Genomic DNA, 24,660 nt, shown 5'->3' with positions numbered 1-24,660 from the left:
CGTCCTTTCCGTTTTTCACGACAAACCCTATCTTTTTGAAAAGTATGAAGAATGAATCCATCCTCCCGAGTGTTCGAACAATATCCAGCAATACAACGAGCCGTCATTTTGGCTAACACGAAGGAACAAAGAGCTACCTTTCAGCCGGAAAAGAACTAGTAGAAACATTTGAGACCGCTTGAATGGACGTCACTTCCTGCTTCTTCTCCAAAACAAATCCCTCGAGAGGATTTTCATGGCGGGAGTGACAAAAAGCCATATAGGTCAAAATCATGTTTTGTGGTGAAAAAAATGGATGATTCCGGCTGCCTTTTTTTCATTAATAATGTACTAAAAATCATGCATTTCATGACAGTGGCACTTTAAACCCAAAATGGCAGACATCTTGTTTTTGTTTTGTTTTTTGGGGGGTCTACTGATGATAGAGATGCCGGGAATCCCACCAAATGTACATTTTCAACAAAATCCCCCCTTAATGTTACCACAATTAAAGTGACTTTCGACCTGTAAAATGACATTTTTCAGAAAGGGGAAGTATAAATAAACAGCCTAGATAATATTGGTTCCACATGCGCTTTTGTAACTGGTGATGTGGCGAAGTTCCAAATTGACCAATCACTTTTGAACTTATCATAAATAGGAAACGGCACACATCTGCTATAATTCAACGTGCCGCTCATGAGAACCCCAGATCAAGTTCACCTGTAAGAAATAGTAGCTAAAACTGAAAACTGCTATTTGGAACTGATCCTAATTTCCTCCACCTTGTCTCATGCCCCAGGTCCAGAAGAACAAAAACAGGCCCAAACCCGGATTCTGTCACCACCGTGCTTGACTGTAGGTAAGGTTTTTTTCTTTGGTTTCTTTAAACCACTTGAGGAACCATGGCTAAAAAGTTCAATACTGGTGTCAACATTTTGCAAAACAAAAATCACTTCACCTTCTCCTAAACAAATGTGGGAAAATGTGTTGTGTTCCAATGAAACCAAGGTTGACCTTATTTTATTTTTCATTTTTTTTTTTAACTTCACAAAACCGCTTTTGAGTACGGTAAAGCCCTCAAAGCGACGGAATAATATCGAAAAAGAAGCAAATCAATTTCAAGAGGGGCCTTTGTGCGGAATGCTCAGAACCTAATTAAATCGAGACACAGGCGCTTTTGCGAACGGCGAAAAGCGTCTCGAGAAGAAACGCCGCTCATAGATACAGGCGACGCTAATTGCTTTTGGGATGTTAATCCGCTAAGTGGCTAACGTGTTGGACGTGTGAAACGCTGTCGCCGATTTCGACAACCGGATTTTGACTCTGATAATGTAATTGACATGCTGAAGAAATGAGGAAGCCGCTGAATGCTAATAAACGAACCGCGAGAGATGTGACGCAACACGTGTTCTTGATTGTATTTGTGAGGTGCTGAACTTTGTTACGGAGGTGTGACGTGAAATCATAGCGCAGTAAAAGAGAAAAGAGTATAAGGAAATAAACTAGTTGTATGATGTAATTACAGTACTGTAGTGATTGTGTATGAGATCCTTTAAGGGTTTTTAAGGCCTACTAGGGACAGTATCATGCAGACGTGTGGATGTAGTCAACACTCCTTCGTAAGCCATTGTAATATTCGTGGTTCTTCAAAGAGGTTTCTCTGAGTATTATTTGTCTGCGTGCGTTTTGTGTTGAAATGTCTGTTGCTTAAAGGGTTATAACATAGATGTTATTTGATAGCCGTCTAAAGCATTTTGCATTGTTTTGTTAGCATCAAGCTAAACGGACTATCTGAAACACAGCCGTGTGGTTGTTTGTCTTTATACTCGAGCGCAAATCACACGCTTTGAAAATGTGCTGCAGTTCTTCTCCAAGTCAGAGGTATTTGCCAGTTTGTTGAGTGTGCTTTCCCGCATCCAGGGTTACGCCGCCACTGCGCCATTATAGTCAAGTCACGCTTTCTATGTTCTTTAGTTGACTCATAGTTATCGGACATCGTTTCTTGTTTTTTTGGATCCTGCCTTCTTGGACTGTGTTGTCGTGCACAACTTTCGTTGATAATAAAACCCATTGAACGTCATGTCCTCGTCTTGGGGTCCTGCATTTGGGTCTGCCCCTGCGCCGTTGGTTCGTGACACCCAGTATATTTGTAAAGGAAATAGCATTTGGTACATACATACGCCGCAGCTGTGTAAAAGCCGCAAGTGGCCACATTGAAACACGCGATATTTATAAAGAAAGACGGTACACAGAGAGTTTAACGCTAGCACTGCCGTGCTAATGCTAATGGTTTTCCAATACTACATCCCGACGTGTGAAGTTTAGCGTGGCAATGGTAATTCATCTAGATTTCTGGAAATATTTTGTATATTTATATGATGTGCTCAAGGGCCTAATTTGGTTTTTAAAAAGAACCTAAGGGCCAAGTCATTCATAATTGAGGTTTTTTAAAAAAAAGTCAATATTTGTATGTTAAATATTTTTTTAATTAAATGGGAAATTCAATTGAATCTCATTTTATGTGAATCATTTATTTTTTATATAGTAATATTAAAGCAATTATCGAATAAAATACATTTAAAAACAGTTTTATTTTGAAAAATTTAGGGGGGAAAAAAGCAAAATTCAAGCAATAAATTCCACAGGAGTTCTGTTACTAATGTAAAAAAAAAAAGTAAATGCTCGGTGGGGCGGATCAAAGAACGGAGCCCACACAGGAAATATTGTGCCCCCTCGCCAACGACCTCATCACACGATGAAAACGAAGCGAATTTGAAAGGTTTTCTCGACGCGTTATTCTTGAGCATCTGTTGTCATTGCGGAACATGAAGTACCCTACCTGTTCTCGTGCACGTCATGTTGCACCATCTATCCCCCCCCCCCCCCCCAAGTCCCCCAGCCCCCAGTGTTTTATGGTAGGTGGAAGGTGCGTGTGTATGTGTGTTTGTGTATTTTACAGCCTGCAGACAGATTGCTCCGACTTTTGGTTGGCTGAGGATGTTAGAGACCTGAATTCGTCTCCGTGCCCTTATGTCAGCGGCCATAACATTTGCCATTACTTCTGATCCAAGCGCCCCCTTTGTGAGATTGAATCAGCAACACACAAAGCTGTCCCTTATATACACACACACACACACACACACACATGCGCACACAATGAGCACCGGCTGCTTTTTTTTTTTTTTGTTTTGTTTTTCATCCGCCATTCACAACAGAGTGACTCGCATGGAGAGTGAATGTGAGATAGCATTGTTTCTAGAGGGGGAGGGGGAGGAAAAAAAGCAAATCTAATCTTTATAATCTTCCCTCCCTCAGAGGTGGCGACGATGGGAAAGATTTCGTCAAACCGAAAGGGGCCCCCGCTCGCCTCCTCGCCGAGCCGCGGATGTAGGAAATTGCCGGCGGCACAGGATATTAAACTTCAATTTGAGAACACTCGCAGGCGCGGAATCGGTGATTTATTTAGGCGCGTTTGTCAACTAAATCACTCCTAAGCGTTGGCCGCCACTATATTTAGGGAAAAAAAAAAAAAAAAGCTCCAGCATACGTTGCAGCTGCAAAAAAAAAAAGAAATAAAAAAAAGAAAGAAAGAAAAACTCCCTTTATGACACGTTTTGCCTATCGCCTACTAGGAACTTACTGTTACTGTTGCTCTGAACGGCACTAATCATTAAATTAACAGACTATAAAAGGCAGAGGCGCCCGTGGCGGGCCGTGCCCTTCACTGGGGACTTAATCCACTTCTACCACTACTTATTGCAATTATAGAAACTATCAATAACGTACAAAAAATGCAACATGACAGCACTGATCTGTGCTACGTACAGTATACCATCTGGAGCAGTACAGATATATCTTATAACCCAACGTCCATCCATTTATTTTCTTAGCCGCTTATCCTCACAAGGGTCGCAGGGAGTGCTGGAGCCTCTCCCGGCTGTCAACGGGCAGGAGGCGAGGTACTCCTTGAACTGGTTGGCAGACAATCGCAGGGCATGTAAGAGATAAACCGGCGCACTCACGATCACACCTAGGGGCAATTTAGAGTGTCCAATTAATGTTGCATGTTTTTGGGATGTGGGAGGAAACCGGAGTGACCGGAGGAAACCCACGCAGGCACGGGGAGAACATGCAAACTCCACACAGGAAGGGCCGGGATTTGAACCCTGGTCCTCAGAACTGTGAAGCCAACGCTTTCCAGCTGCTCCACTGTGCTGCCTTATAATCCAACAAAGCCTACAAAACCTTTAATGTAAATACACCATACTCAACCAATCAGTCAAAATGCTGATATTATTGTGAATTCAAGGGCGAATTTGAGATCTGATTGGTTTTCCATTTAAATAACAATAACTGCTGCATTGCAGACTTCAGCAGGCAATCAGCAGCTCTTTCAATCCACCAAAAACTGGAGGCATCCATCTCTGCCTGCTCTTTTGCTTCAACATTGCAGATCATGGCCGACGGAACTCATCGTGGTGGGCTTATTATGTACGGTAATTTTTTTCACAGGCTTTTGACCCTGCGGTTTGTGTGGTGATGTGGCTAATTTGTGCGTTTTTTTTCTAACGGCCGCAAGGGTGCACTCGAGCCGAAAAAGTAAGAATGAGACCGGTGGAATGTATGTGCCGAGGAAGTTACTTTTACCGGTCCTGCTAGCGCTGCGCTAACGTTAGCGGTGTGCGAGTGTGTTCCTGCTGTGTTACTTGCGTGACTCAGTGATATTTACTGGCAAGTTGTATTTTAAACGGCACTGTTAGCGCTAGCGTTAAGCTCTTTCTCCTTGTATGTACCAAATGGTATTTCCTTTACAAATGTACTGGGTCAGGCTTGTAACCAGGTGCGCTCCGTAGGCCGGGAATTACGGTAGATTAATTGTCACAAATCAATATTCAGAATGATGAGCTCGCTGTCCCATTTAGGGAAATTTTGTTAGAGGCTTCAAAAAATAGTATTTTAAATCTTACATTTTGTACAAAAATGTACTGAACATTCCAACTCAAAGCGGCTGGAAAAGGAGTTTGAATAAACAATTATATAAGTTGTCATTATTCGCTTAAATATGATCCAATATCTGTTTTCACCGTTTGAGGTAAGGAGGCGCTTCAGCGTGTCATTATCCAATCAGTTCCACTTCTTCCCACATGGTCCTTTTCTCACGTGTGCCACACAGTTGCGCATTTTTCCGGCCGCGCGGATTCTCTCGCCCACTTAAGTCCGTCACGCCTGCCCCTTCACGGCAGTTACGCGCTGTGGGTGGAGCAACCCAAAAATGTGGACGTATTCTCCCGTCGTCTCCATCACTTCTCCTCGAACGGGTTTCAGAGGCCGCCACAATATACAGTTCGCCACACATAATAATAATAATAATATTTTCAAATTAATTATAAGAAACCTATCAAGCGTATTCTAAACTGCCACTCTCACAATTGTTTTCCTTTTTCGTGCACTTCAAAACAATACAGTCTCAAAATACTTGATTAATTTAACAACCGATTAATCGACTAATAGTGGCAGCCATAGTGCGATGCCATTACATCAGGCGGTCCTGAGCGAATTTTGTGAGGGGTCATGTTTGGGACTGCAAAACAAGAGACAGTACACAGACTTGCAAAAATTGATGTACCCCAATTTCCGGACTATAAGCCGCACTTGATTATAAGCCTCACCCAGTACATTTTTAAAGGAAAAAAACATTTTGTACATACATAAGCCGCACCTGTGTATAAGCCGCATGTGCCCACATTGGAAAAATTATACATTTACAAAGAAGTTCGGGCTACCTGCTTTTATTACCTCTGAATGGTTTTTTTTTTGTCTTTTTACATTGCTCCGGTTCTTCCCGCTGCCGTTTCCAGCACCTCACCATCGATTCATCCCTGCCAAGTTTATAACTTGAAAGCTGCGTCATATTCATTTCTTCTTGCATTCTCCACGTTTAGGGTCGGTCCATGCTAATTTTGTTCATGCACAAAGCGCGAAGGTACATTGAACTTGCGTCTTCCTCGACACCTATATTCCACCTGTCTCACTCTTACCCTTTCTGCTCGATTGCCCCCGGCGGGCGTTGGGAAAAAAATGCATAAATTACCCGCATCATTGCATAATCCGCAGGGTTGAAAGCGTGTGGCAAAAGTTGCGGCTATTTGTCTGGAAATTACGGTAATTGGGCATGTTGACCACTCTCCAAAACGGTGATTTATTCATCTGAAGAAGAATAAAAATGATTCGAAAAGGCTCTAAAAAAAAACAACGTGTCTATGTTTTTTCTTTGGACAGCCGCTCTACTTCAACCACGTGAAGTAGTGAGAACCAGTTCACGAACGGCGTCAGCCATTTTATAAAAGTCATTGTCTTGAGCCCGAAGCTTGCGATTATTATTCCCTAAATCCAAGAGAGTTCATTACTTCAAAGCGTGAAACCTCATTAATTAAGAGTTGCCTTTCAACTTAGCCTTTTTTCCCTCTCTCAGTTCCCAGACTTTGAAAAGCGTTAATTACTGTTTCAATTAATTACAAGGGAAACGCTACCTCCGAGGCAGGTGCTGATACGGTGTCAAAATGATCGGCCTGTGTTTCCGTCATCCCGGAGATGCTCCGCCTCCCTCACTGGAAGAAGAAAACAAAGGCCGGAGACTGCCTTGCGATATTCCCTCAGCATTCCCGCTGTTTGATGTAAAGCTTGATTAAACATCATAGTTATTAATTTTCAAACCAGACCTCAATTAAGAGTGCGCTGGCAGTTAATCAAGGCTCTCACAAAGCGGGACGTTTAACAGCGATTCCAACTTTTTTTGACCGCCGTCGAGCCGCATTTTTAATTAGTCTGGGACGGGAATCACAGTGCGGGTCATCCATCCGTTTTCCTTGTCGCTTATCCTCACAAGGGTTACGAGTGTGCCTGGAGCTGTCTTCTGGCAGGAGGCAGGGTCGGGGTCTAAATCTTGCTGTGTTCTCCCTGTGGTAGTGGTAGTCCGGCCCCCTTTCCCCTCCCTTTGTGATCAGTCGAGGGGCTTCAGTTGGGGTTTTGGGACCGTCCTCAGGGGTGGGTGGCGCCTCCCAGGCTAGATCCCCAACGGGATGTGCCCAGTTTCTTATTACCCCCTTGTGGAGGCAGGGTCGGGGTCTAAATCTTGCTGTGTTCTCCCTGTGGTAGTGGTAGTCCGGCCCCCTTTCCCCTCCCTTTGTGATCAGTCGAGGGGCTTCAGTTGGGGTTTTGGGACCGTCCTCAGGGGTGGGTGGCGCCTCCCAGGCTAGATCCCCAACGGGATGTGCCCAGTTTCTTATTACCCCCTTGTGGAGGCAGGGTCGGGGTCTAAATCTTGCTGTGTTCTCCCTGTGGTAGTGGTAGTCCGGCCCCCTTTCCCCTCCCTTTGTGATCATTCGAGGGGCTTCGGTTGGGGTTTTGGGACCGTCCTCAGGGGTGGGTGGCGCCTCCCAGGCTAGATCCCCAACGGGATGTGCCCAGTTTCTTATTACCCCCTTGTGGAGGCAGGGTCAGGGTCTAAATCTTGCTGTGTTCTCCCTGTGGTAGTGGTAGTCCGGTCCCCTTTCCCCTCCCTTTGTGATCAGTCGAGGGGCTTCGGTTGGGGTTTTGGGACCATCCTCAGGGGTGGGTGGCGCCTCCCAGGCTAGATCCCCAACGGGATGTGCCCAGTTTCTTATTCCCCCCTTGTAGGTGTGTTTACCAGTTGACTCAAATGCGTGTGATATGGTGTTCGTACACTAATAAGTTCCATAGACACGCACATGGTTTAATTGCTTGTCCTTAGACCGCTACTAGTAACTCATGTTATATGAAGATATCAGTCCGTCCCCTAAAACTGTTTTTCTATCGGGCTACATTTTCAATAAACATCAGAATGATTAAAATAGATAAATATAAACAAGCAGAAGTATTTCAAACTTCCCTGCAAAACTGTTCCAGGTCAAAAAAAGAACGCTGATCCACCCGTTCTGCACGGCCATGTAGCTGAAGAAGACAGGTAGGGAGATGGTGGGGGGGGTGGTTGGGTGGGGGTGTGGAATCATCAGATTGACTCACCAGCCTCCATCAAATCATAGAAAAGGCTCGCACATTCTTCTCAGTTTTCTTCAAATCTTCTGGCAGCAGATTTGCAAATTCCGGCAGATAGGAGGTGAACACAAGTTCAGCTGCAGCATTTTTTACTCCCCCCCCCCCCCCCCCATTTCAAATGTGTGTCCTCGCTAAAGCTGTGTCACACTTGATGCGTGAGATTTGATCAACTGCTGGATAGGGACAGTATCAAATTTGGAAGCCTACGGGACGACAAAGAGGATCTTGTCACTGTTATTCTGACACACTTCATTTAAAGTAGAGAGAAAATACGATTCAGTAAAGACAAAATTCATCCTAAGAGAACAAAATTGCAAACTATGCCGCTCTATTTCGACCTCCTGGAGTCGAGAGACGTTCTTGTGCGAGTTCTTTCGGGTGAGACCTGGCTGACGGACATTAAACAAAAGCACTAAACCGGCGCTATTGTGTGAAGTAAAGCCTTGAAAAAAAATCCAAGTAAGTTAGCGGGCTAGCTAATTACCGAACAAAGTAAGTACGTGATTAAAATCCACCCGCCAGAAAAAAAAAACAAATCGCCTATATTATAAAAGAAAAAGTTTTCACGACTAAAATAGTTCAAACCTCTCTCTGGAAACAGTAACGTTCCAATTGCTGCAATAAAGGCAAACTCCAGGCGAGTTGCCATGTGGCTTATTTTTTTAAGGAGAAGCTTCCGTCTGGGCGCTCCGTCTGATTGGTGGCTCGTTTGTGATTGCTGTCCTTTTGGAAGATTCTCCTCTTTCCTCAAAAGAAAAAGGAGATCGCCTGGAGTGGTTTTGCGATGGCGGAGGGGTCCATGGCTCCACCTGTTGTGCGTTGAGGACATTGACATGCTTTCATGTCTCCAAAACACCCCAAAACGTTCATGAAAAGTCTTCAAATTTGCCGAGAAAGTCAAGTTAACCACACTGTACTCGCTCTTTTCACTGTCCTTGGTCGCATTGGTACTCATCCATCCAGTCACATTCAGACACCCGCTCATCCAATCGCCTTCAGACACACGCTCATCCAATCGCATTTGGACACCCACTCATCCAATTGCAATTAGAGACTCGCTCGTCCGATCGCCCTCAGACACGTGCACATCCAATCGCCTTCAGACACACGCTCATCCAATCGCATCCAGACACCCGCCCATCCAATCGCATTCAGACAGTTGCTCATCCAATCACATCCAGACACGCGCTCATCCAATCGCCTTCAGACACACGCTCATCCGATCGCATCCAGACACTCGCTCGTCCGATCGCCCTCAGACACTTGCTCAGCCAATCGCCTTCAGACACCTGCTCATCCAATCGAATCCAGACACCCACCCATCCAATCGCATTCAGACACCTGCTCATCTGATCTCCTTCAGACACTCGCTCGTCCGATCGCCCTCAGACACTTGCTCAGCCAATCGCCTTCAGACACCTGCTCATCCAATCGAATCCAGACACCCGCCCATCCAATCGCATTCAGACAGTTGCTCATCCAATCACATCCAGACACCCGCTCATCCAATCGCCTTCAGACACACGCTCATCCGATCGCATCCAGACACTCGCTCGTCCGATCGCCCTCAGACACTTGCTCAGCCAATCGCCTTCAGACACCTGCTCATCCAATCGCATCCAGACACCCGCCCATCCAATCGCATTCAGACAGTTGCTCATTCAATCACATCCAGACACCCGCTCATCCAATCGCCTTCAGACAGTTGCTCATCCAATCGCATCCAGACACCCGCCCATCCAATCACATTCAGACACCTGCTCATCTGATCTCCTTCAGACACACGCTCATCCAATCGCATTCAGACACCTGCTCATCTGATCTCCTTCAGACACTCGCTCGTCCGATCGCATTCAGACACCCGTTCATCCAATTGCAATTAGACACTAGCTCATCCAATCACATTCAGACACGTGCACATCCAATCGCCTTCAGACACCTGCTCATCTGATCTCCTTCAGACACACGCTCATCCAATTGCATCCAGACACCCGCCCATCCAATCGCATTCAGACAGTTGCTCATCCAATCACATCCAGACACTCGCTCATCCAATCGTATTCAGACAGTTGCTCATCCAATCGCCTTCAGACACTTGCTCATCCAATCGTATTCGGACACCAGCTCATCCAATCGCATCCTGACACTCGCTCATCCAATCGCATCCAGACAGTTGCTCATCCAATCACATCCAGAAACCCGCTCATCCAATCGCCTTCAGACACACGCTCATCCGATCGCATCCAGACACTCGCTCGTCCGATCGCCTTCAGACACCTGCTCATCCAATCGCATCCAGACACCCGCCCATCCAATCGCCTTCAGACACTTGCTCATCCAATCGTATTCGGACACCAGCTCATCCAATCGCATCCTGACACTCGCTCATCCAATCGCATCCAGACAGTTGCTCATCCAATCGCATCCAGACACCGGCTCATCCAATCAGATTCAGACACCCGCTCATCCAATCGCATTCATAAAAGAGACGCGACTGCCCCCTCCAAACAGGCTGAGTGCGAGGTGGGCAGATGTCCTTAAAACACCTGGCAGCTGTTATGAAACACGCAAAAATAGATTTGCAACAATTCTTGAACTTTTTCCATCTTTCCCTTCCCACTTCTCAAACATTTCAAGACAACCGAATTGGACGCCTCAAACGCAGCCTTTCGGTCGAACGCATCATTAGCCTCATCTGCGCGGGCGCGTCGAAAGAGCTTCACTTGTTTAAGTCTTTTTTTTTTTTTTTCCCATGCCAGGCTTGAGGCGTTCATCTGATCGATTTGTATTCAACCTGCAATTAGAGGGGGAAAAAAAAAGAAAAAAGTAGCGTATGATACAAATTATTATATTCTGATAAGCCGCATTAGTTGTGCGTTGACTATGTGTCCCCCCTTTTGAGCTCCGTCTTTTAATGTTGCCTTTTCATCAAGACTTTGGATGGGAACACGTCAATTGGGTCGTTCACTTCGCTTTGCGTTGAGTCAACCGGATGTGAGCGCCTTTCATGAAGAAAATAACTCAAAGGGTCAAAGGTGTAATTCCTTCGGCGATCGTCCGGCGTGTCGCAAAGTCCGCTCGTGCTGTCGCGTGATCGGAAATGCCATAGGTGGGCGAATGGATGGCATCCAGGCAGTTATGTTATGCTAAAACTGTGCAGCAACACGCGTATAAACGTGTATTGTAACAATACTCGTAGGCATATATTCTTTAGCTTCTGCAAAAATATGAATTATTATTAATGCATCTGGCGGCACGGTGAATCAGAGGGTAAAGCGTTGGCCTCACAGTTCTGAGGACCCGGGTTCGATTCTGGCCCCGCCTGTGTGGAGTTTGCATGTTCTCCTCGTGCCCGCGTGGGTTTCCTCCGGGCACTCTGGTTTCCTCCCACATCCTACAAACACGCAACATTATTTGGACACTCTAAATTGCCCCAAGGTGTGATCGTGAGTGCGGCTGTTTGTCTCTATGTGCCTGCCCTGCGATTGGGTGGCAACCAGTTCAGGGTGTACCTCGCCTCCTGCCCGTTGACAGCTGGGATAGGCTCCAGCACTCCCCGCGACCCTCGTGAGGATAAGCGGTGAAGAAAATGGATGGATGGATTAATTGGACACTCTAAATTGGCCCAAGGTATGATTGTGAGTGCCGCTGTTTGTCTCCATGTGCCCTGCAATTGGCTGGCAACCAATTCAGGGTGTAACCCCGCCTCCTGCCCGTTGACAGCTGGGACCCTCGTGAGGATAAGCGGTGAAGAAAATGGATGGATGGATTAATGCATCTTAAAGTATTTGTTCATCTCTTTCGCAGTTGTCTGTAGGACTGTATTGCAGTCACCTGGTAGCCAAGTCCCCAGAAGTACTCACAGTTAATTCCTAATGATGCACCCAGTTTTTTCACACGCATTCAACCCTGCGGTTTATGCGGCTAATATATGCATTTTATCGAATGCCCGTAAGCGAGCACTCAAGCAGAAAAGGTAAGAGTGAGACCGGTGGAATACATGTGCCGAGGAAGTGACTTTTACCGGTCCGGCCCTGTTAGCGCTGCGCTAGCGTGTTACCGCCGTGACTCAGTGATTTTGGCCAGTATGCTTTTTTTTTTTTAAACCGGCCCTATTAGCACGACGCTAGCGTTAGCGTTAAACTCTGTGTACCGTCTTTCTTTGTAAATATCTCGTGTTTCAATGTGGACGGCAGTAATGGGCACTCGAGCGAAAAAGGTAAGAGTGAGACCGGAATACATGTGCCGAGGAAGTGACTTTTACCGGCCATGTTAGTGCTGCGCTAGCGTTAGCACTGTGCTAGCATGTTGCTGCTGTGTTACTGGCGTGTCTCTGTCATTTTTACCTGTAATTTTTTTTTTTTTTAACCGGCCCTGTCAATGCCGCACTAGCGTTAGCGCCACACTAGCACCGTTACCATCAATGTGGGCACTTTCCACAGCTGCGGCGTATGTATGTACCAAATGGTATTTCCTTTCCAAATGGACTGGGTGAGGCTTATAACCAGGTGCGTTCTGCAGGCTGGGAATCACGGTAATTCCTTATATGCTCTTGTATTATGTTGTGACTATTTACTAAGTATAATTTCATAGAGCTGTGTTTTATCCGTAAAAACTATGACAAAATTGTTTTTTTTTTTTAGGTGTGACAGAAACACAGAATAATTGCATTTCCATTCATTTTTATTGGAAAATGCTTTGAGATATTGAAGTTTTGAGTTGGAAGGCTGTTCTTAAAGTGGATTAAATCCAATGGTACCATTGTGCAGTACGTATCGTGTGGATGTTAAACATATTTTGTGACCACAAATTGGCGTTTGGCACAGACATTATATATAGATATATATGTCCATCCATTTCACTTGCTTATCCTCACAAGGGTCGCAGGAATGTTGGAGCCAATCCCAGCCGTCATCGGCCAGAAAGCAGGGTACGCCTGAACTGGTTGCCAGCCAATCGAAGGGCACGTAGAGACAGACAACAGTCACCTAGGGGCAATTTAGAGTCTCCAATTAATGGGCACCAATCCTGTTGCTTGCTGAAAAACATATTGGCAAAGAACTGTGTTGAAGTGAGTTGCGGTACTTTGCTGCCATTTTTGTTATACCTCGGAAATAACAGAACTATGTATAAAGGGATGTAGGAGCTTCATGTTGTTTCATCCATCCATCCATTTTCTTTGCCGCTTATCCTCACAAGGGCCGCGGAGAGTGCTGGAGCCTATCCCAGCTGGCAACAGGCAGGAGGTGGGGTACACCCTGAACTGGTTGCCACCCAATTGCAGGGTACATTGAGACAAATAGACGCACTCACAATCACACCTAGGGGCAATTTAGAGTGTCCAATTAATGTTGCGTGTTTTTGGGGATGTGGGAGGAAATTGGAGTGCCCGGAGGAAACCCAGACAGGCACGGGGAGAACATGCAAACTACACACAGGCGGGTCTGGGATTGAACCCGGGACCTCAGAACTCTGAGGCCAACTCTTTACCAGCTGTTCCACCGTGCCGCCCATGTTGTTTCATTTCAAACCAAAAGAAAAATTGCACAATAAATGAAGACATTTCCAAACTGAGGTTTTTTTTTTGAAGTAATAATTTCTCAAATTCTTAATATTAGTGACAGCTTTCACTGGAGTTCTATACGTACAACAATCAATTAATTTCTTTTTAATAGCATCTCTGTAAACGGCGACTCTCGCTTTCTCCCCGTCGAGAAACACGGTCACGTGACGCGGCCTCTCCTTTTTTAAAATTGATCCGCGTCGGCTTCCCTCGGCGTGGCCGGGGGGGGGCTCGGCGGCCCGCCCCGGTCTGAACAGAAAGCGTCACGAGGCGCGGCGGGCGCTGAGCGGTGACCATCAACTCGGAGTGACAGCGCGTCATCTCTCCTCTTTCGGCTTGAGCGAGCAAGCGCAACACCAAGCGAGCGAGCGGGGAACGCTTTTCCCTTTGACCGCCGCTCTTAATAACAACAAAAACACGGCGCATCCTCATACCCCCCCCCCCCCACCCGAGTGGAGACCCCCGTGGTGGCGGAGCTGCGAGGCTTTTTGTTTTTGGAGTAACTTATTGACTCCAATATGATCTCTCTCTCTCTCTCTCTCTCACTCACACACGCACACAAATGCACGATAGCTTTATTAAACTTGCAATATTCCCAAGAGAATCCCCTGGATAAAAGCATCCAACGCTCGGGAGACTCGCGTCCGCGACAGGAAATACCAACATCTCCCAGCACCGCCACCGACCCGAGAGGTTTAATAGCGGTTTATTTTTGGGGCCACCGCGTGGAACATGCATAGGAGCTCTTTGTCCCGAGCGTCCATTCTTGAGGAAGGTCAACGCCGCCGACGGCTGCTTGGCTGAAAGCGCCAAACTGTGTGCGGCGACAAGCGTCGGCATTGTTGAAGCGCCATCGTGCCCCGACTGGGATGAAGCCAAAAAATCGAAACATGCAGAGGCTAGCAGCTAGAGGTAGCATCCAAAAACATTTATTTTTCTTCTTTAACTGTACCGATTTTTTTACATGATGTTTTTCACAATTTTTCACAGTAATATCTGTGAAAATTTATTTATTTATTTATTATTACGTATTTACTTTATTTAAAAATTATTTATCATGACATTATAATGACATTGAGCGCCACGGCCGGATTAGCTGGTAAAGTGTTGGCCTCAAAGTTCTGAGGACTCAGGTTCGATCCCGGCCCCGCCTGTGTGGAGTTTGCATGTTCTCCCCAGTCCCTGGTTGGGTTTTCTCCGGGCACTCCGGTTTCCTCCCGCATCCCAAAAACGTGCGACATTATTTGTACGCTCTAAATTGCCCCAAGGTGTGGTTGTCTCTATGTGCCCTGCGATTGGCTGGTGACCAGTTCAGGGTGTACCCCGCCTCCTGCCCGTTGACAGCTGGGATAGGCTCCAGCACTCCCCACGACCCTCGTGAGGATAAGCGGTGAAGAAAATGGATGGATGGATGGATGGACTCTAAATTGCCCATAGGTGTAATTGTGTGTTTGGCTGTTTGTCTCGATGTGCCCTGCGATTGGCTGGGTGTACCTCTCCTCCACCCGTTTCCAGCTGGGATAAGCTCCAGCACTCCCCGCGACAGTTGTGAGGATAAGCGGCGAAGAAAATGGATATATCAACTCTAAATTGCCCCTAGGTGTGATTGAGAATGTGGCTGTTTGTCTCGATGTGCCCTGCGATTGGCTGGCGACCAGTTCAGGGTGTACGCTCCAGACCGCCTGTGACCCTCGTGAGGATAAGCGGCTAAGAAAAAGAATGGATGGATGAAACAACATGAAGCTCCGACATCCCTTTATACATAGTTCGGTAATATTATACATAGTTCTGTTATTACCGAGGTATAACAAAAATGGCACACATATAGATTAAGGCTAACGCTTGCTAATGCTAGGAGACACGCTGGGGCAGCGCGAACCGGTAAAAGTCACTTCCTCGGCACTTATATTCCACCGGTCTCACTCTTACCTTTTCCCCTCGCGGCCATTAGAAAAAATGCGCAAATTAGAAAATGAATGGATGGGCAGATAAATGCATGGCAACCATTTAAGACTGTACCCGACTCCCGCGACCATTGTGAGAATAAGCGGCTCAGATAATGGATGGATGGACGGCTAATGATATGCACAGCATCAAAATCAGAGAAAGGCTTGGTGTTTTTTTCTTGTTTGTTTGTATTGTTTTGTTCTCCACCATCTGGACTTTTTATCAAGGGGTCTTTTGCTGGAAATCTTTGTTTTTCGCAACACCTCCACATTGGATGATTTGCTCATTCTCACAAGCGCGCACACATGATGTCACATTTTCCCGGAACGAGACTTTTTTTTTTTTTTTTTTCTCAATTTCAAGCAGCGTTCCTCGACCGCGCCGGTGGAGGACGTGTAAACTTTGCAGTTTGAAACCGGGGAGAAACTTTTTGCAGCGTTACCGCGGGCTGCAAAGTCGGAGCCGCCGCGTCGAGAATGCGGAATTAAAAGAAATGTTTTTTTTTACAGGTGTGCCATTTCCCCCCTGCGGAGAACAAAGTCGGGCCCCGCTAATGAATCCATCCAGCCGGTTCCCCCGAGAGTGTTTTTCTTAATAGAAATTACTCAAGGTGTCAGTCCAATTTAGACTCATTTCATTTTAGCGCCCCTTAAAACGCCACTCTTCGGAGGAAGAACTATTTCGTTGTCATTGTATTTTATTATTATTTTTTTACATTTCTTTATTTGTGAGTGTGAGGGGAAAAAAAATAAACATTTCAATGTAAAATATTTTTTGAGGGAAAAAAATTAATTCATGATGATCAAGAAAGATATAGAATAAGTTTTAATAATTTTGAAAACAATATATATATATATATAAATATATATATTTTTTTAAATAAGCATTTTTACAAATTTTGATTTTAAAAATTTCAATTTAAAATATTTTTGGAGGGAAAAAAATCATTAATGATTGATCAAGAATGATATCGAATAATTTTTCATAATTTTGAAATATATATATATACATATATATATTTAAAATAAGCATTCGTACAAGTTTAGATTAAAACAAATTTCAATGTAAAATATTTTTGAAGGGAAAAAAATAATTAATGATGATCAAGAAATATATAGAATAATTTTTTATAATTTTAAATATATATATATATATACATATATTTAAAATACGCATTTTAATAAGTTTGGATTAAAAACATTTCAATGTAAAATATTTTTTGAGGAAAAAAATAATGATGATCAAGAAAGATATTGAATAATTTTTAATAATTTTGATTTATATATTTCATGTGTGTATATTTTATCTTCAAGAATTACATCTTAATCTTTATTTTTTTCTGTTTTTGGGATGGATGAAATGTCATAATTGTGCAAAAAATTTTTAAAGCTGTTTTATTTATTTATGTAATTATTTTACAAACAAATGAATATTTTAGAGAGAAAAACGTTTTAGGTTAACAATAAATTTTCAAAATTAAAAATCTTGGTAATTTTGTAGTTAGACATAATTGCGCATTGACAAGGTGTTTTTTTTTTTTTTAATCCAAAATTCCTGGAAAAAATATTTAAAAATAAATGAAACAATTATTTTACAAGAATTGTTTTTTTTTTCCAACAAAAATTTAATTCAGGAAAAAAAGTAATAATCTCAGGAGAGTTAAGTCATAATTATTTTAGATAAAATATTGTAATGTTAACAAAATGGAGATACATTTATGCATTTCTTAATACTACAAGAACTAGAAAATGGTCTTGCGTCTCCCCACTCCGCCGGTGAACACGGTCCCCCCCCCCCCCCCCACACAAAACAATTTGTTTTTGCACGGCGATTGGACGCTTTAGAAAACGTGTCGTCGCCGACTGGATTCAAAGAAATTCCCGAATCCACATCAGCGTCGCGATATTTTTCTCTCTTGATGCGCCCCAGAAAAGACATCAATTCTGAATTCATCCAGCACAAGACGGACAATCAATGCCTCCATTGTGTCGCCCGCATCTTTTGGCAACCGCGAACCTTCGCTCCCCCCCCCCACCTTTTTTTTTTTTTTTTTTTTTTTTCAGTTCCCCATGGTTGAGCGCCCCAATTTGAATTTTTTTAATAACACTCTCCGAGAGTGAAAAGTGGGGGTTCTGCCCGGAGGATTTACAAGGCATTTACATTCCCGGAGAGAATGGACACTCCCGCCGCTCTCTTTTGTGAGGGAAAGGACGGCGGCGGGATGAAATTGGGCGTAAATGAAGGTCGGGGGTCGCACACCTCGGAGGAGCAGTTGTGGAGAATCCGAGGGGATTCCAAATGGGGCTCGCTGGACCGGGCGGGCGCCGAACGCTATTTCTGTTTACTGGCAGACAGCCGGCTCGAATCGGAGCTCGAGGACAATATATGCCGCGTAGCTAACTAATACTTACTTCGCATTGGCATCTGCAGCACTTCACAAAGTATGCACCCTATATGCAGCGCATATAAAAAGTCGACACACCCTGGCCAGATATGCCAGATTTGAGTCATGCTGAAAAAAAGACAAGAGATGAATCATTTTTGTCGGTTCCCCACGGAGGAAACCATAAAAATCTTTAACCGCCTCATCACATTCACGTATGAAATTCATGACATCGTTTTGGAATCAGAAATCGCGAGTAATGGGTTTTTCAAATGTTGTTGTTTGGTAACAATAAAAATGCTTGGAACATCACAACGTTATCATTTATGATGTGACAATTTGAAATTTGGGTACACATTTTAACAAAAATCCTGAAAGTTGATACATATGATTTGCCCTCGCGGGCCATATAAAGTCATGCAGCGGGCCGGATCTGGCTCCCGGGCCTTGAGTTTGACACCTGTGATTTAAAAACTCTACACGCAATGAATGTACGCTAGAATCCATCCATCCATTTTCTTAGCCGCTTATCCTCACGAGAGTCGCGGGGAGTGCTGGAGCCTATCCCAGCTGTCAACGGGCAGGAGGCGGGGTTACACCCTGAACTGGTTGCCAGCCAATCGCAGGGCACATCGAAACAAACAGCTGCACTCACAATCGCACGTAGGGGCAATTTAAAGTGTCCAATTAATGTTGCATGCTTTTGGGATGTGGGAGGAAACTGGAGTGCCCGGAGAAAACCCACGCAGGCACGGGGAGAACATGCAAACTCCACACAGGTAGGGCTGGGATCGAACCTGAGTCCTCGGAACTGTGAGGCCAGCACTTTCCAGCTGACCCACCGTGCCGCCTGCACTCTATAATCTATATCTCAAATTAAAAAAAAATATTTTCAAGAGGGCATATAAATAAAAAATGCAGCAAATGAGGTTGCACAAGTGTGCACACCCTCACAACTGGGATGGGTTGTGTTCAGAATGAACTACCGTAATACCCGGCCTACAGAGCACACCTGGTTATAAGCCTCACCCAGCACATTTGTAATGGAAATACCAATTGGTACGTACACATGCCGCAGGTGTGTCAAAGCCGCAAGTGCCCACATTGAAACGCACATTGAAACACGAGATATTTACAAAGAAAGATGGTAGCTAACACTTGCGGCGCACTAACAGGGCCGTTTTAAAAAAAAAAACAGACCGGTAAAAATCACTGAGACACGGCAGTAACACGCTCACGCAGCGCTAACTGGACCGGACCGGTAAAAGTCACTTCTTCGGCACATATATTCCACCGGTCTCATTCTTACCTTTTCCGCTCGAGTGCCCCCTTGCGGCCGTTAGAAAAAATGCACAAATTAGCCGCATGAACCGCAGGGTTGAAAGCGTGTGGGGGAGAAAGTCGCGGCTTACGGGCCGGAAATTGCGGTAATCAGTTTTTAAACAAATATTTGATATAGAGTGTCAGCACGCAACTGCCACCACTTAGCATGGCTCCGATTAACCCCAAATAAAGTTCCGCAGTTTATACGAAGAAGATGCAAGACTGTTGTGGCTCAGACTAAAAAATCAGTCCTACATTTGTATTAATTTTGTGTGGGGATCTGATTCTCGATAATGTCACAATTGTGCCACATTTGATCCTTTTAAAAAAAAACAAAAAAAAAAACAGTTCCACTCATCTGGTAGCTCATACATAATGGAGGATGTGTATTTCTTTTGAGCCGGAAGAGTTTTTCCTCTCCTGCAGTGAAGTTTATTTGTTATACTGCCACTCTGGTTCTTTGTATCATTATATATTTATCAAAGATTTCGGTTGGACAGAACGAGGTTTGAAAAGGGAGCAACAGAAAAGAAAAAAAGAAGAAGAAGAAGAGGACGGAGTTAAAAACAAAACAAGAAACTGTAAAATGAATAAAATGCGATATATGAATACTACAGTGCCACATGGAAGCCAAGTTTTAGTCGTGCGACACGTTTTGAGCAGACATCCCAAGAAGTTTGCACAGTCATGAGACAGATCACAAAGACACATCCCCACTTGTAAGAGGGTGTGTACACTTGTACTAGTCTATCTCACCGGTCCATTTTGAGTTCCCTCTCAAAAATATTTCATATTTTGTCACTTGACTTCTGCAGGTTACATGTGACATTCACGGTGGAAAACATTTTGAACGGATTCATCTTGGTCCTTCTTGGCAGGGGTGTGTACACTTAACACCGTACGGGAAACATATTTCATTCTCAACTGTTTATGTCTTCATATTTGTAGAGTTTTGTTGCGACAATTCTGCGGACTATTTTTGCCGCCATTGAGTGACTTCTGGATACACATCTACGTACCGTAATTTCCGGCCTAGAAGCCGCGACTTTTTTCACACGCTTTCAACCCTGCGGTTTACGTGGTGATGCGGCTAATTTGTGCTACTTTTTATCGAACGGCCGCAAGGGGGCGCTCGAGCGGAAAAGGTAAGAATGAGACCGGTGGAATATATGTGCCGAGGATGTGACTTTTACCGGGCCGATTGGCGCTGCGCTAGCGTTAGCACTATGCTAGCGTGTTGCTAAGTGTGAAAAGTGATTTTTACTGGCATGTTTTTTTTTTCTTTTTTTTACTGCCACTGTTAGCGAAGTGACTTTTACCGGCCTGTTAGCGTTTCGCTAGCGTTAGCGCTGATGTAGCGTGTTGCTGCTGTGTCTCAAAGATATTTACCAGTAAGTTTTATTTTAACCGGCCCTTTTAGCGCTAGCTTTAGCGTTAGTGCTAGCTATTGTTTGTGTGGCGTTAGCATTAGCGTTAGCGCTAGCTAGTGTTAGCGTGGCGTTAGCATTAAACTCTTTCTGTATACCGTCTTTCTTTGTAAATATCTCGTGTTTGAATGCGGGTTTCAATGTAGGCACTTGCGGCTTTTCCACAATCATATTATGTATTCGTTCACAGTCAAATCTATAAGAGATTTTATTGATCAACACATCTCAATTTATTCACGTAAAGTTTGCCGTTCACATCCGGATACGTACTGTGCTATCACTGTGCTGGGCTATTCTTGCCGCTGATATAAATAATCGACTTGAGAAGTTCTAAAGGATCAAAACACCGAAGGTGGCGCGGTGAAGAGTAAACAACGACTTATGTGTGCGGAGAAACGGTTTGCACTTTATCTGTCATTGTTAGCGCGAAAACTGAGCGAACGTCCCAGGTAATGGGGCTGCGTCCCGATGCTAATCTACAAAAGCGCACCCGTTGCGCGGGCTGACACGCGCCCCGGCGCCTGCTTGTTTACTCTGAAGGACAATTTGGTCCAAAATGTCACGTCGCATCTCGCTCACGAGAGACGGGAGGTAGCGACGTGTCACCGCGTGTCGTTTGATCAGCGCTTGACGGCCGCGCGGTAGCGTCGTCGTGACCTTCTCCGCAGTTTCTCGTGGCTATGGGAAATTTGTGTGCTAGCTAAGCCCATCCCCCCCTATGTCACCTCGAGAATATTGAATGCTGGTGACACATGAGGATCAAATGAGTCTCGTCTGTCTCCGCTCAGGTGGGGCCACGGCTTGTGATGCCTGCATATTGTTTTTTCCCCAAAGAATACGCAACGTACTTAATGAATTTGCTCTGACTGTCATTTTCCAGCAGTGTCAACCCGATATCTGGCAACCTTCCTCGTAGGCTTACTGCATCTGCTGGATCCTGAAGTAAAATCCATCAAAGTAATAATAAGTAGGAAGGAAATCAGAGTCAAGAGTCGTTTGCCGTTGACTTTTCCAAGTGTGGTCTTCATCAGATAAAAGATATTTGCGCAACCTCGTCAAATTTTGTGCCTTAAAGAGCTTTGTCCAATACCGTTAAACATTTAGAAGGTGATAATAAACGAAGGCATGGAGGACCCATATTTAATGGCGAAGTCGATGTTTTCGCCGATAAGAAATTGGACTGTTGACCCGCTTCCGCTTGTCTTGGACAACTGGATCCACACACGGATCTGGTGAGTAAGTCGTCGAGATTTACACGGAAAAGTTTGAAAGCGTGGAAAAGTCTGGACGCAGACAAATACTTTGTTGCTAAATCTCTTCTCAATCAGGACTAAATCCCAAATAGTGATGGAGCCACTCAGATTTTTTTCAACACAAATACCAATATTTAAATAAATGAGCCCTGATTTTACACAAACTCGCATTCATTAACTATGATTGGAAAAAAAACAAGACAGTGAGTCGTCTCCTCAGTACACGGAAGCGTGTTGCGGCCACACGTTAAACTTCGGTAAACCTCCCCTTGACAAACTTATTTTTTTTAAAATATCCATTGTTCTCAAATGAGTCCAATACGTATTTAAAAAAGAAAATAAACCGCTGGGATAGGCTTCAGCCCCCGCACACGGAAGCGGGTTGCAGCCACACGTTAACCTACGTAAACATCACTGCGATCGACGGTTTATTTTCTTTTTTTAAATACGGATTGGACTCATTTGAGAACAATGCAAATTTTTAAAAAGAGGTCTGTCGGGGAGAGGTTTACTGAAGTTAAACTTGTAGCCACAACACGCTTCCGTGTACGTTGGAGACGACTCCCTGTCTTTTTTTTTTTTTCTTAACGCGTTGTTCTCAAATGAGCCAACTTGGCATTATAAATAGTTCTTGGGAATTTGAGATCGAGGAGATTAATTCCTCCCTGAAATGAAGCGATCGCTACACAGTCGTGTGTATTTGTTGGGCACCATCCATCACGTTTAATTGCCAAAATCCATCCATCTTTTATCATCTTTTAAGATGGTATTCCATAGAATGACCTTTCGTCTGTTGTAACAACCCACAGCACAACAAGTCTCGGGCATTGTGAATATTCTGCTCCGGTTCAATGTCGCCCGCAATGTCGAGCAGCTCTTTTTGACCGGCAATATGGCGGCGTGAAAATGATGACGTCACGTGCATAAGCACTACAGCAAGTCATCAAATTTTGCCACATGCAAAGGAAAAGACTCAAATATTTCATTTTGGTCTTTCCCATCTGTCTACCGTGTGTGTGCGTTCAATTTGGTAACGGGCCAACGACGTTTCACGGGCAAGTTTTGTCGATAGAAATGGAAATGTCCAAAATGACCCAAAGTGGGCGCTTTGGAACAAAATGGCAGACTTCCCGAGTCTTTTCAAGCGTCTACTCATGAAAGCTCTGCCGACCAACTTTCATGTTGCCGAGTGAAATTACCTCAGGGGGTGCATTTTCAAAGAGCTCCAGGGGAGCGAGGGGGGGGGGTCTTTTTTTTTTTTATTATTCCACAAAGGATATTTTCATCAATGGTCACTATCTGTTGCATTAATTGGGGTAACACATAAGCTAATTAAATGCCATTTTTTTATGAACGGAAGGAAAAGTAGTTCAAAGAGAACAATTACACTTCACACTGCCGCGCCCCCCCCCCCTTTTCCCTCCCCCGCATCTTGAGAAAATGTAAATGAGGATGAGTAACCGGTACGCTTTTAGGTTGACCCGTGAGGCGAGCTCTCACGTACGGTCGTCGAGTGAGAAGGCCGGCAGCTGCGAAGAGAAGCTCGAAGAAGCGATGTTAGGCGCACGAAAAAAAAGAGAAAAAGAAACGAAAAGAACAAGAACACCATATGCAGCAACGGAAGACAGGAGCGATTGGCTCGTTGCCTTGGTTACGAACAGCTGGACACCTCCGGGGGTTTCACCTTGGACACAAAACTACCAACAAACGTGGAGCTAGTTTGTTGTTAGACAATAAAGTCACGTGTGCTTGCATGGAATAAATGTGCTAGCATCATTAGCTGTCACTTATTATAATTGATATGTTCACTTCTGGTGCATGCAGTATTTTTAGTATGTTATGAATGAAAAAGCAGCAGCCGGTATGGACCCATCTGTTTTTTTCACCACAAAACATGATTTTGACGTCTGTGGCTTCTAGTAACTCCCGCCATGAGAATCCTCTCGAGGGATTTGTTTTCGAGAAGAAGCAGGAAGTGACGTACAGGACAGAGGTGTACTCGTTTGTTTCCATTAGTTTTACCTCCGGGAAGGTAGCTCGTTCTTCCTTCGTGTTAGCCAAAATGCCGGCTCCTTGCATTGCCGGACATTGCTTGAACACTCGGGAGAATGGATTTACCCTTCATAAGTTTCCAAGAGACCAGGTTCGTTGTGAAAAATGGATTGCACGGGTGCGAACGACGAGAGCTCCGTGGGTTCCAAATGACAAAAAAATTGTTTGGGGCGGACTATGTATTCGATCTCTCATAACGTAACAAAAGATCCGCGTACGTATGACAGGCGTGCTAAATGTGTCGATGGGCACGTCGGACGGCGGCGGGCTCGCCGGCGAAGGCTGCTGCGTCGCCTCGCGGACGCCGGCGGCTATGAACAACGCTGCCGACAATGCGCCGTAAAGCGTCGGCAGCGTTGTTCGGACCGCGACGGCTCATCTCCGCCGCGGAGGTGGATCGGACGGTGAGGCAGGTTGGCCGTGATCGCATATCATCTGAATATGGCTCGAAACAATAACAACTTCACTCGGTTGTGAGATGTTCGAAAAGAGCTTCCGTGTCAGAAGGGGCGTGTTCGCCTCCCACAGTCGGGTCCACCGCGTGTTTTCAATGGCGAATGTCCGGGTTGACGCCACGGACAGGAGATGCAGCCAATATGGCGACCACTTGGATGTCGTCGAATGACACTTCCGCAACTTTGCGCACGGATGACG

At 44.8% G+C, this 24,660-nt stretch overlaps 1 protein-coding gene across 7 annotated transcripts in view; it reads left to right on the top strand.

The window, feature by feature from the left end:
• LOC133510363 (receptor-type tyrosine-protein phosphatase F-like) overlaps window positions 1-24,660 on the top strand; it is a 419,886-nt gene that overhangs the window by 112,659 nt on the left and 282,567 nt on the right. For 6 of the 7 annotated variants that reach the window (XM_061838181.1, XM_061838180.1, XM_061838176.1 and 3 more), the window contains one exon: window positions 782-841. The gene's annotated coding sequence lies outside the window, so the exon portion shown is untranslated. The remainder of the gene's footprint in view (window positions 1-781; window positions 842-24,660) is intronic. The other variant, XM_061838175.1, reaches the window with a different exon arrangement.

Source organism: Syngnathoides biaculeatus, chromosome 13, assembly GCF_019802595.1.
Source record: "Syngnathoides biaculeatus isolate LvHL_M chromosome 13, ASM1980259v1, whole genome shotgun sequence".
NCBI lineage: Eukaryota > Metazoa > Chordata > Actinopteri > Syngnathiformes > Syngnathidae > Syngnathoides > Syngnathoides biaculeatus.
The sequence above is the reverse complement of the archived record's forward strand: the minus strand, read 5'-3'. Positions and strand labels throughout refer to the sequence as shown.